Raw genomic sequence first — 14,156 nt, forward strand, 5'->3', positions numbered from 1 at the left:
CAGGTTTCCGGCACGGCTGCTCTACCCACTACACCAGTGGTTCTCAACCTTTATTCAGTGATGTACCCCCTGAACGCCCCCCGCAACCACAAAGGGAATAAGCGGTATAAAATGGATGGATGGATGGATGGATGGATGGATGGATGGATTTGCAACTGCATGGGACGTGTACAATATGCCAGAGAACAGTTCTTGCAGATGAGACAGAAATATAAGAAAACAAGATAACTGGAAAATTTAAATTGTACACAAAAAAATACTGACAGTCAGTACCGTTAAATATCGTTATTTATTCCCATTTTCCGGGATTTTTTTTTTTTTTTAGCGATTCAATTGTGAAAGACTTTGCAATGTACTTTAATTGTTTTATTTGTTGTTACATTTTGATTTAATCCCGACATTTCACCCAGAGGCCAAATATCCCTAACTTCTTGCGAGTGGTGTATATCACTGTATGTCGGAAAGTATTGCACAATTTTTTGGGGTTTTCCGACCGTGATTTGTGAGAAGTAACCGGATCCAATCCTCCTCCTGTCTGAGAGGAGAGCGACATATGGAATTCATCCACGGCACACATCCATTTTTCATCATCGCCCTTCTCCCCTTACTCCATGGCGTAGTGCTGAGCCCGTAATGGTCCACCAGTGAGCCGTTTATACATACGCCAAATATTCCACGCGCTTTCATCCTCATCACCTTCTCCCACTGTCTGGATTCTTCCAAACTAGACTTGAAACATCAGAACTGAAAGCCCTTCAGCCCTTCTTTCAACATCATTTTGCAGACATAATAGGGACGTACGGAGTAAGGCTTCAACACGACCACATAAGCAGTCTTAATCAAATCAATCATTGTTTTAAACCTTACAATGCTGTTACCGGCAGTGAAATGTGGCCATGTTATCATTACACCGTAACACGTCGACAGCCGTGCTCAGTTCCAACAGCATATGCTGCATATCTCCAACTTCTCCAACACTGTCTGTGTCTTCTACACCCGCCCACACAGCACTTCTTCGTTTTCCACCCGTCAATCGAGCGAGATGCATTCATCGACATTGGAACTCGGAGCATCAACACAAAACACAAGCGGGTCGTTACGCACTGATATCTAACAGCTGTAACTAGTACCATATTTTCTGGACTATACGGCGCACTTAAAATCCTTTTTTTTCCTCAAAACTCGACAGTGCGCCTTATAACCCGGTGCGCCTAATATAAGGAATAAGTTTGGTTGAACTTACCCAACTCAAAGCAATTTTATTTGGTAACTGGTGTAATGATAAGTGTGACCAGTAGATGGCAGTCAAACATATAAGATAAATGTAGGATGCACCATGATGGCAATATGTCTCAAGTTAACAACACAATCATTTAAATGTTCCATTGAGACTATAGAACATTACACACGGCGCTGAAAAATCTATCAAAACATTTTAGTACAACTTTGGTAAGCTATGAGGCCACACCGCCTGAAAGATTGTCGGCACATTAAACATACAATTATTATTATGGTGTGTGTTTAAGGTATGACATATTATCGTTTTGTTTTGCAATATTATGCAGAGCAAATTTTCTTACCTTTTTGTACTTGCTGATCTGTATTTGGGATCTGCATAAATCCTGAAAAAATGCGCGCGTCCGCGCCAACGCCGTAGTCATTAAGCTTCTTCTTTTTCTCTATCTTCTTATGTGACATTAATCTTCCACTGTTGTCATTTCTAATACAAAGTAGTGTAAAGTTCTTGCTTATATCCGTCAGTAAACTCGCCATGAAAGCGCCAAAACATATCGGTGTAGTGACTATACATTATTCCCCCAAGAAACTTTAGTTAATAGAGTTCTGGTCGGACATTGTCTCACAGGACACATTTCCTGTGTTGTTGTTTCCGGATGAGGAGATGCTGCGCCGTTATTGATTTAAGTAAAGTCTGAATGTCATTTGAACAGTTACCTCCATTTTTTGACCCTTCTTCCACTCCCGTCCTTGCACGCTACACCGCTATAACAAAAATGACAGCGAAAAGGGGCTGCAGACGGTGAGCCACATAAATAAGACCGCCCACAAAACGGCGCATCTGGAAGCGACTGTCAAAAAGCGTCTTGAAGACGATCTGTAAAACATAATCTATGCAACATTTTGACCAAATAACCACCATTACATGTTATGTAGACCACAGGGTGTTTTCAATATAATAATATTAATATAAATCCTTTAATGCACCCTATTATCCGGTGCGCCTAATATATGAAAACATATAAAAGATATACCAATAATTGGCAATGTGCCTTATAATCCGGTGCGCCCTATTGCCCAGAAAATACAGTAACTATAACTACTTCTTTCTAAAAGTAAAATGCTAAACACCGCACATATATTTGCTGGATGGAATATCACAATACTCAAAGACAAGCCTCATTTCTGACTAAATTGTGTGTAGACACTTGTAGTTGGACGGATTTATAAAGAGTTCAAATTAGGTGTTCAGGCCAAATGTCCAAAATGCATTTGGGGAGACGCTGATAAGAGTTTGGACTCAAATGATTATGTTTAATTATGGAGTGAAAACATGGCTTGCTTGTGCCAGTCATATTTTTTTAGAGAAACACACACTCTAATGTAAATACACATATTTAGGTGTAAGTCTTGGATTTGGAGCAGCTACTACTTTTTTTTAATGTCTCATTATGTTTCTGGAATGTTTATGGCTACTCAGATTGCGAAGCAGCCTTTACCCTGTGCACCCTTTGCCAAATCTCAATGCAACACTTTTAAAGTAAATCTGTCAAAGAGTTAAAGTCATAAAGGCAATTATTTTAGCTGGTTTTTGGTTTTTGCTCCAACAATTAACAGATGTAGGACATCTTAGTGCATTGTTTCGAACTGGATTGGACTGGCATTTTGTCTGCTTTACTACAAGTACATGCACTAATAAAAAATGATGCAAGTTGTACAGTAGTTTCGAGCCTCTTGAACTGCAGTCCCTTAGGGTGGTCTCTTCTGTGTGGTCAGTCTATTACATGCCTATAACTACAGCATGAATAGGATTCAGATGGCTCCATTCATTGCAGTTTACCGGACACATGAAACGTGACAAATCGTTGGCGTGCACAATCTACTTTAGCCACCAGATGGCAATAGAGTCTTTGATATCTTAAAAATGTAATTCCAATTTTTGAGATTTGGAATTCTGAGATGATAGTTGGACTTACAACTAGTTGAATGACACCTCTGTCATGGCCTGAAGGGATCTGTATCGCTTTCACTGGCACTAACAATTTTGAGAAGGGTGGCAGGAACCCTATCACAAAAAGAACTACAAATATGCTGACTTGCTTTACGGCAGGGGTCTCAAACTCACTTTACCTGGAGGCCACTGGATGCAGAGTCTGGGTGAGAATGGGCCGAAAGAAAATATTTCCTGAAAAAAAATGCATACTCCTCAGCTTGTCTAGTTGTATAATGACGTTTCAAATTGTATGCCTTGTGCACCGCAACTTTCTCTGTGCAAATAAGACACGTCGGGGTGCCTCTGTGCTCAACAAAGAAATATTGCATCTCCCACTTTTCCTGGAATTTTCTTTGCACATCACTAACCTTTCTATATTTGTATATTGCCGACACACGGAGAATAATTTTTATTTCTGCAATGTGTGTTGTTCCGCATTTCCTCCCTACAGCAACACAGCGGTCGCCGAATAATAGCCGGGAAAGTACCAGGATAGCGAGCGCAAAAAAGTGACGGCTCCTGGAGTGTTATCTGGCGTCATATAGAAGTGTACATCGTGTGAGGCAATGCAAATTAAAGACTTAGACTTAGACTTCCTTTGTATTGTCATTCAAATTTGAACTTTACAGCATAGATAAGAACAAAATTTCGTTACATAAGCTCATGTTACTGCAGGATGAAAAAAAAAAGCAATAAGGTGCATATATAATTAAATAAATAGATATAAATAATATATAAATACACATATAAAATAAATAAATATATATAAATAAATAAATAAATTACTGTACCCATAAATATATTGCACTTTTTCACATGCGTCCATGTTTATGGATGTATGTTAAATTGTCTTTTTTATTTCAGCGAGTTAATCCATTTTGAGGGGAGTTGAGTGGATAATTTAATTGTGATGCGTTCAAGAGTCTTACAGCCTGAGGGAAGCAACTGTCACAGAACCTGGAGGTTCTGCTTCAGAGGCTGTGCAACCTCTTTTCAGAGTGCATCAGTGAAAACAGTCCGTGGTGGGGGTGGGAGGAGTCTTTGCAGATTTTCTGAGCCCTGGTCAGGCAGCGGCTTTTTGCGATCTCCTGGATAGGAGGAAGACGAGTCCTGATAATCTTTCCCGCCGTCCTCACCACTCTCTGGAGAGACTTCCAGTCTAAGGCATTGCAGGCTCCAGTCCGGACAGAGATGCTGTTGGTCAGCAGGCTCTCTATAGTGCCTCTGTAGAATGTGTTGAGAATGGGGGGAGGGAGCTGTGCTCTTTTCATCCGACGCAAAAAGTGCATGCGCTGCTGAGCTCTTTTTACAAGTGTGTAGGGACCAGGTTATATTGTCAGTTATCTGCACCCGCAGGAACTTAGTGTTGCTTACCGTTGATGTAGAGTGGAGCGTGGCTGGACTAGTGCTTCCTGAAGTCAACGATGATCTCCTTGGTCTTGTTGACATTCAGGACCGGGTTGTTGGTTCTGCACCAGTCAACCAGATGTTTCACCTCCTCCCTGTAGTCCATGTCGTTGTTGCCACGGATGAGGCCCACTACTGTCGTGTCGTCCGCATACTTCACAATATTATTAGTAGTGGACCTGGCGCAGCAGTCATGGGTCATCAACGTGAACAGCAGCGGACTCAGGCAGATGGCACTGGAAGTGTTGTTGCCCATTCTCACAGAATGGGGTCTGTCTGTGAGGAAGTCAAGCAGCCAGTTGCATAGGGGGGTACTGAATCCAAGGGGGGCCAGTTTGCTCACCAAGTGCTGCGGGATGATAGTGTTGAATGCTGAGCTGAAGTCCAGGAACAACATCCGCACATGTGTGTCCTTTCCTTCCACATGTTCTAAGCTCAGGTGGAGTGCAGAGGAGACGGCGTCCTCTGTGGAGCGGTTAGGGCGATAAGCAAACTGGTATGGGTCAACTGTGGGGGGAAGTCTGGAGACAATAAAACAATAATAACAATAATAAACAACAATAAAAAAAAACAAATAACAACATGAATTGGTCCAGGTTATCGGGGACTGTTATTACTGAGGGACACGTAAGAAAACCCTCGTCTCCATGGTAATGTCTCTGTCACTTCCACTCACTTGCGGCTTTTCCACTAACGCAGGGGTAGGCAACCCAGAATGTTGAAAGAGCCCTTTTTGACCCCAATAACACAACGCTGTCAAGCGCCATTCATATAAAACTTGCGGGCCGCACTAACATTAAACTTTCATATCAAGGTGGGGTCCGCAAAATAACGCCGCGTGTCTGAGAACCCTGCTTTACGGCATAAGTCACTCCTCTTTTCCCCATTCGTTACAAAGACAGAAGTTGATGCGAACCCCTACTTGCAATTACTGCTATCATGGCAGAAGCTGCAAAACAACCATAGAAACAACATGTTTTGTCTAAGGAGACAAACAAACAACAAAAAGGGAGACTACCCAGGTACAACAGAGAGTCAAGGATCAACATTGGCCCGGCTTTCACTCCTTGGCGTGAGCTCAAGACCAGGAGGGATTTCAGACCGATGCTGCCTTGGCTCTGTTTCTGCTAATCTAATAGGTAGCTTTCGATGCTTAAACCAAAATTATAATGGAAATTTGCCTGATACCAATACATAGCCACCAGCTTGATAGTTGGCAGTTTTACACTGACACTACCAGCCACGCAATAAACTAAAATGTACTGTAAAAAGAAAAAAAAACAATGCTACGACTGCAGACCGCAAATATGAAGTTCGAGTAAAATATGTAGGTTCCTACTGTGGAAAGATCCGTCATACAGAATCATTGTGGTATTATTGTGTCAGTTTGACGCTATATGCGCTAGTCCCCATGGGAAATGTGGTCTTACATCTGGCAAAACACTACCGCTTTAGTCCACTAGCGCCGCCAAATCAATCAAAATTGAAAGTTCTTTAAGTGTGGCTTTAAAGGGAAACTTTTTTTCTTCCCCCCTGTAACTCACCATCCTTATGGGAGACAAGAACACATACTTTTTAAAATGTTATTTATTCTAACTTGTGAAAAAACAAATAAATAAAGTGAATACAGGACATAGAATTCTGCTTAAATGGAGCCGATTTGAGCCATGACGTCGTGACGTCGTTGGGTTTATTGCGCCTTTTCCGACCAACCCCCCCCCCCCCCCCCACCAAAAAAAAAACAAAAAACATCCAACAACACTCTATTTACATTTCATGACCTGAATATTAACAAAGTATAAGCAATATTCCAATTATAAGCGCTAACATTAAAGACCTACATTTAGTGGCACATTGATCATCCATCCATTCATTTTCTACCGCTTGTCCCTTTTTGGGGTCGCGGGGGGTTGTTGGAGCCTATCTCAGCTGCATTCGGGCGGAAGGCGGTGTACACCCTTGACAAGTCACCACCTCATCGCAGGGCACATTGATCAGAGAAAGGCAAATTTATTTTGCTGTTATAGTGACACTGTCAGCTGGTGAGCTCCTTGGAGCTTTTGAAAATGTATTCTCGATTATAAATCGTGCCTCTCACCTGTACACTAAAATGATGTGGATATAATTAGAGAAGTCTGTACAGTTTGACAGCCAACTTAGACCCGGAAATGGCAAAAAGACAGTTAATTCCGACACCCAATTTTTTTGTGGGAATTATGAGTCATTCTACATTTAAATGGGAATATATGGACATCGTAGCTGTCAATATCCTAATGACAGCAGACCTCGTACTGTAAGTGATGTTTTATTATGTTTGTTGGCTCTCAGGATGTCTAAAAGATGATCTTGTTGAAGGAAAACACAAACATTGTGATGCGTTTGGGAAACAAATACGCCTGCCGTATGCTTAAAAATGACCAAAATACTTAAATATTTCATGTTGTTATGAATATGCTTGTGGAGAGACGCAGCAGACGGGCCGACAGCGGGCTGAGAGAGACAGCCCTGGCCAAGATGGAGGCCAGGAGGCGGGGCATGCGGTGGCGAGGAGAGGCGTGACGCACGCGGAGCGGCACAAGAGTGGCAATTTGAGTCGGGTGCGTACAACACACACCTGCTCACAATCTCTCCATCTGCTGCTAGATCATAAGAGAGGCGAAGGGGGCACGATCCAGAGGCAGTACAGAGGAGGAAACCACGGCAATGACACCAGCGACGAGAGACCAGAAAATACATGAGCCCCTGCGGAAGACGCAACACCTGGACACTGAAAGGTGCGCAAAGACGGGCAGCCAAGGATGCGCTAGAAAGTGGCGCGCTCGATTGGGACATAAAGATGCCATTTATTGAAGCAATAAATGTATGTCAACCCTGCTACGAGGTGTCGTGCGTCAAAGGTCCTTGTAACTCACGTGATGATGGCAGGAAGTCTGTCACATTGCTTTTTGCTGAGTTTTGCATGTTTGTCCCGTGACTGCGTGGGTTCCCTCCAGGTACTCGGGCTTTTTCACACCTCCGAAGACATGCACCTGGGGATAGGTTGATTGGCAACACTATATTGGCCCTAGTGTGTGAATGTGAGTGTGAATGTTGTCTGTCTATCTGTGTTGGCCCTGCGAGGAGGTAGCGACTTTTCCAGGGTGTACGCTGCCTTCCGCCCAAATGCAGCTGAGATAGGCTCCAGTACCCCTTGCGATCCAAAAAAAGGGACAAGCGGTAAAAAAAAGGATGGATGGATACATTACATTTATACTTACATCATGCATGTCAAACCTTGATGGAGGCCTTTAGATGTTTTTTTAAGCGCTTCTTAGGCAGAATAGAGCGACCCCAATAAGCTCCATTTTGAGCTGACATTTGCTCGCATTTATTTGTTATTTAAAATGCATTAAAATAAGAAAAAAAAAACATATGTGTGCTTGTCTTACATCATGACTGTGAATGATAGACACCATTCCCCCAAAAAGGGCATTTTCTCCTTCAACTTCATTTTGTACAACCTGCAGCCAACAGTTTGACCTAACGATGGCAGTAGAGTATCGTGCAAGCAGGGAATTGAAGGATCTACATTTTAAAGCTGCATGGACACAATGCCTCAGTGCAGAAAGGACAGCGACCAGCGGCCATTGTTCCTCCATAACTTCAGCTGCTTCAAAGGACATTTTTACATAATTATGAAAATATTTGACTCACTATGCAAGCCTCACAATTAAGACCCTGTAATCACCAAGTGGTCGCAGCAAGGTGTGCACATGCATAGATCATACTACATTTTGTATGGTTGGTCGCACTGTTGGAATAAATCAATCACTAATTATCATACATCCTGATAATAAAACATATTAGGTTTGTGTTTGGTTGTAACACATTTGTTAGATTGCACCATGTGGTTCCACTGCGAGTCAAATATGCATATTAGTCCTTTTAAGCCGGTCCAATATTAACAATAGCATGCATGAATGTTTTGTTCCAGCAAACTGTATCCACACCATCCATCCTTCCTGTTCTCTCACACCCACCATAAGCATTGATGTACAGTACAGTGCACCATCTGAGTGATTATCATCAGGGAGCAACATTTAGCCTTCTTCATTATGTCATCCCTAGGTCCCGCAGGGGGATGCTGAGGTCAGATACAGAACGATAAAGACCTTTGGTTAAACATTCGATTTGTGTTGTTAACCCCCTAAATTGGCAGTCGGGAGGAGATTAGGGTGTTTTTGGAAGAAGAGAAACTTTGAAGACTTTGGCTGTGGTTCAGTATGCTGTTCCAAAGAGAGGGTTGCGTTGGTGGGAAGAAGTATACAGCATGGGATGGGAGACCAAGGATTAGTCCTGCTCCAAAAAAAAATACAATGTTAAGAGTAAAAATGTCAAAGTTCAGCGTTTATACCCTAAAACACTCACTGAAAACCTAACCAGATTGCCTTGATGTCATCCACAGTATAATTTAGTTTTTCTCTGGGCATGAAGGCACCCGATTTTCAAGACAAAAGTAAACTGACAATGACAAATAACACCATCTTTTTGAGAGAAAAAAAAATTGTCATCAATCAAAGCATTAGAGGTTATTTGGTTGCAGAGGGAGATTACAAAGTGAATCAAAAATAGCCAGTTGATGCAGATCATGTCTTTTGAAATTTGTACCTCAGACCTAACACTTCAGTGATATATATTCAGCTGTCTTGAGGTGGACAACATCATTAATTTTTGTAAGGGGATTCATTATTTGTTGTATACATATATTTAACTGTACGTTTGTCTAATTTTCAGTCTGAATGCTTGGTCTAACCTTGCATGGCTTATAAGGTAAAACTCTGTAGGAAGTATTTAAAGGATTCAAGGAGCGTTATTTGTCACAGTCGTACACATTTTCACATATACAATACAACATTTATAATTATATATATATATATATATATATATATACATATATATATATATATATATATATATATATATATTATATTATTATATCATATTATATATATAATGCATATGTTCCTTCTTGACTGCACTTAAATGTAGAATATATGTGGAATATATTTATATTATTCATATATTATATATTATATATATAATATATTATATATATTATATCATTTATTATTATCATTGTTTATTGTGAGTGAACTTTGGTGCTTAATTTCCCCCAGGGATCAATAAAGTACTTTCTATTCTATTCTATTCTATTGTATTCTATTCTATTCTAAATTTAGACTCAGATTCCGTCAATTTTCCCTCCAATTTTTCATATGTGTGAGCAAACGCCAAAACTCCTTGAGCATTCAGTGGCGCACATGTGAGCGACAGCAGACGTGCACACTGTTGCGCGCTTATATTTTTATTCGTTTTTGTGTGCGGCTTAGATTTGCCGTGCGCAGAAGACGCGTGTGCAGTGTGCAATTGCACAGGCGCGTACCTTAGAGGGAACATTGGTCCTGGTACTATGAATAAAAACAGTAATAAATAGGCAATATAGAAAAACAGTAATAAGTAATAAACAGAAAATAAAAAAAGGCAATTAACAAGATGAAAGACCGAGTTCCACTGTGTGTGGAATGTTCGGTAAATAAAACAAAAATAATGCATTCGGTGTGGGGAGGCGGGTGTGGAGGTGGAGCGGGGGGAATTCAAGAGAGAGACTATGATTCATTTGGTTTTGTTTTTGTTAAAAGTAAAATGCATTTATGAATTAAAAAACATATTTGCATTCTATTGTATAAGAAGGAATAATTACACACGTTACACAATTTTTACAGGTGTTAGTAAGTCCCTTCTCTTCTCTCTTCATGTTTTATCCTTTAGTATTAATCACAGTTTCTTACTATTGGTATGCATTTTATCTTTTTCTGCTTTCCAGTATTGTGGATTTAATCAGCCATACCTGCAGGCGTTCCATCCTAGTGAGCTCCCGTTGCAGACGCCTCCTGTTATAGCGTTTCTTCACCTGGCTCCTCTGTACTTAGCAATGCAAATTGTGTGTGTGTGTTTGTGTCTCTGATGTTAGGGGGGGCGGGTGTGGGTGGGTGGAGGTATGTCATTGTTTCCATGTTTTCAAGTCTTAAAAGCACTTGGTAGTGCATTTGTTTACATATGAAAATCGCTTTATAAATAAAGTTTGATTTAATTCTAAAATGTTCGGGTTTTGGGTGATTTTAGACCCACCAGTGATATGCTGTGTCAAAATGAGAAAAAATTAACTTATTGCAAGATACATGAGGTTGTACTGAAAACAAAATAAAAGCATCAGAGGCTGTATCAAGAGTTTTTAAAGTAAAACATACAAAGGTAAACAAAAAAGTATATAAAACAAGACAAAAAGCTCCCCCTGGACTCCATCATAATGACTTTTGTCATTTTTGATGGCAAAACTCAATGCTTACTTACAATTGTGAAGGGTACTATGTTTTATAGCCTTTGTCATTAGTACACTGCTACCTCAAACCTCTCCTAAAGTAGTAACATTTCAATTTAGACCAAACGTTTTGAGAAACACCTTGAAAGTCTTTGCTCATGCAAGACTTTCAAGGGCTCAATTTAAGAATTTGGATAACTTTTATCAAAAGAACAATGTGATTAATTTCATTTTAAAATTGCTTGACAGTCATGTTTTGAAAAAGTAAGATACATAAGGTGCATTTGGATATGATAAGATACCTCTGCATTTTTCCATTTGCATTGTGGTCTTGTATTGTTTTATTGTTTTATGATCAACAAAGCTTGACCCCGGAACACATTTAAAACTATATTATATATATATATATATATATATATATATATATATATATATATATATATATATATATATATATATATATATATATATATATATATATTCCAAATAAAATAACTACTCTTGATTATTTGTTTTCAGCATAAAATCTCGGATCAACTTCACAAGCCTACTACCTTCAGGAGCGTGTGTTGGTGTGTGTGTGGTTTTATGAATGTGCAGGTGACCCTTGCAGCTGCAGTGTGACTGACATCAGCGACGGAGGTTTTGGACGATCTCTCTAATTAGACGCGAGTACCCTGTCATCACTTACTACTGTTGTCATCCAAGCAGCTGCTTCACACACACACACACACACACACACACACACACACACACACACACACACACACACACACACACGCACACACACACACACACACACACACACACACACACACACACACACACGCACACACACACGCACACACACTCCAGCACAGGTGTCCTAACCTGAACCTTTATTCCAACCTTTGGAAAAAGAGTGGGACAAAAAAAGTTTTTTTGTAAAAAATATGTCCCACACGTTCTTGTTCACACACACACAATAACTCAGTCCCTCTAGGATTTTTGTTGTTGCAAACTAAAAAGCCATAATTCGCTAGAGATATTTAAAAAACTCGATTGTAGCTGAGATAGGCGCCAGCGCCCCCCGCGACCCCGAAAGGGAATAAGCGGTAGAAAATGGATGGATGGATGGATATTTAAAAAACATTTTAGCAAATGAGATAATATTTTGAGGAGTATTTTTAAATAACAGTCCATCAGTTTGTTATTTCATGAATTTTGTACACATAATTTTTTTAAGTGTTCTTTGCAAACAAACCCAGAGAGCGCAGTATGCTTACAAAGTTGATTCTACATTACAAATCATGCCTCTCACCCAGATAATAAAAAGTTGTTGCCATAAACCGAGAAGTTTGTCAACGTTAACATTTACCTGGAGAGAGCGAGAAAGTGACAAAAATTGCTCATGTGCAGCCACCATTTTTTTTTCTATTCCACCTGGATTATGATTAATTATTCACCTAAACAGGAAGATATGAACATCCAATCAGTCGTTATCTGAGTGAAAGCAGACATTGCACAGTAAGTGATTGTTTGCAGTTTTTAGCACATAGTGTTTCACTAAAGCTGGATCTGTTCAGCGCACAGCTTCTAAAACTTGTAGATCATTCTCAATATGTTCAGGCTCAAAAATATATCTGGATCATCATTTGTCCCAAAGTATTCTTTTTTTCAGAAATTTGCCATGACTAGTAGTTGTTGTTGTTAAAGGGAAAACATTTTGAAATTAACATGCTTAAAAATAAGCAACATATGTAAATATTACATGTTACTATATATGTGCCGGTTACTACATTAAATATGATAAATACTTTCAGCATGTATTTAAAACGTTGACGGAGGTTTATTAGATGACTTTTACTAGCGTTTATTTACGAGTTTTTAATGCATAAAACAAGAAAAACATGTGTGTTTGTCTTGTATAAGGATTGAGAAAGATGAGCAAATTTTCCCTAAAATTTTCCTTCAAGATGCCTAAGTAATTCCGCCACAATTGCGATGTTTCTTTTCAGGTGTTTGTTGCAATACAATTGCAGGACAGGGTGACAGTTGCAGTCAATCGTGATTTTGCTGCTGTGTGATAGTAATAGAGGAAGGCTGAAGAATGTATACTGTACATGATGTAATGTACACAATGACGTGAGGACGATGCATGGACACATTTGATTGATTGGGCAGTCTACCAGAACGTTTGAATGCTCGACCAACACGTTTGAGTGCTACTCAGGAGCAAATTCTATTGGATAAGATATGCGGGTAATTTGTGGGAATTTGTTGAATCTGCAAGCCAGGTAACTCGAAGGCAGTGTGACTTTCTAACAAAAATCTACAGTCGTCCATGGTCACATTACGCTTCAAATACTACAATTTTAATACATTGCAATTTTTTTTCCAAAAATATGTACCGTATTTTTCCGACTATAAGTCGCAGTTTTTTTCATAGTTTGGCCGGGGGTGCGACTTATAGTCAGGAGATACTTATGTGTGAAATTATTAACAAATTACCGTAAAATATCACATAATATTATTATAATATAAGATTTCATTGGATTTAGCAATTAGGAGTGACAGATTGTTTGGTAAACATATAGCATGTTCTTAATGTTATAGTTATTTGAATGACTCTTACCATAATATGTTTCGTTAACAAACCAGGCACCTTCTCAGTTGGTTATTTATGCGTCATATAACGTACACTTATTCAGCCTGTTGTTCACTATTCTTTATTTATTTTAAACTGCCTTTCCGATGTCTATTCTTGGTGTTGGGTTTTATCAAATACATTTCCCCCAAAAATGTGACTTATACTCCAGTGTGACTTGTATGTTTTTTCCCTTCTTTATTATGCATTTCCGGCAGGTGCGACTTATACTCGGAGCGACTTATACTCCGAAAACTACGGTAGTTTTGGCGTAACTTTTAAATGAAGTCTGATTTATGTCTAATATATTACAGTACAGTATTTGTCTTCTCACGCGACCCCGACCCATGCGGTAGGAAATGGATGGATGAATATTTTATGTGGATAGTCAGTTTCAACTAGGGACTAACATTTCCATTACCGGGATAACAGTAACTTCCAGCGTCATGGCAACGGATACATTGTTTACTTTCATGATTAGTAATGCTGATGGCTATCTTCTCTACAACTGTCAGTTTCAACAGAGAGGAATTACC

The sequence above is a fragment of the Nerophis ophidion genome, linkage group LG08 (assembly GCF_033978795.1).
Source record: "Nerophis ophidion isolate RoL-2023_Sa linkage group LG08, RoL_Noph_v1.0, whole genome shotgun sequence".
NCBI classification, from domain to species: Eukaryota; Metazoa; Chordata; class Actinopteri; order Syngnathiformes; family Syngnathidae; genus Nerophis; species Nerophis ophidion.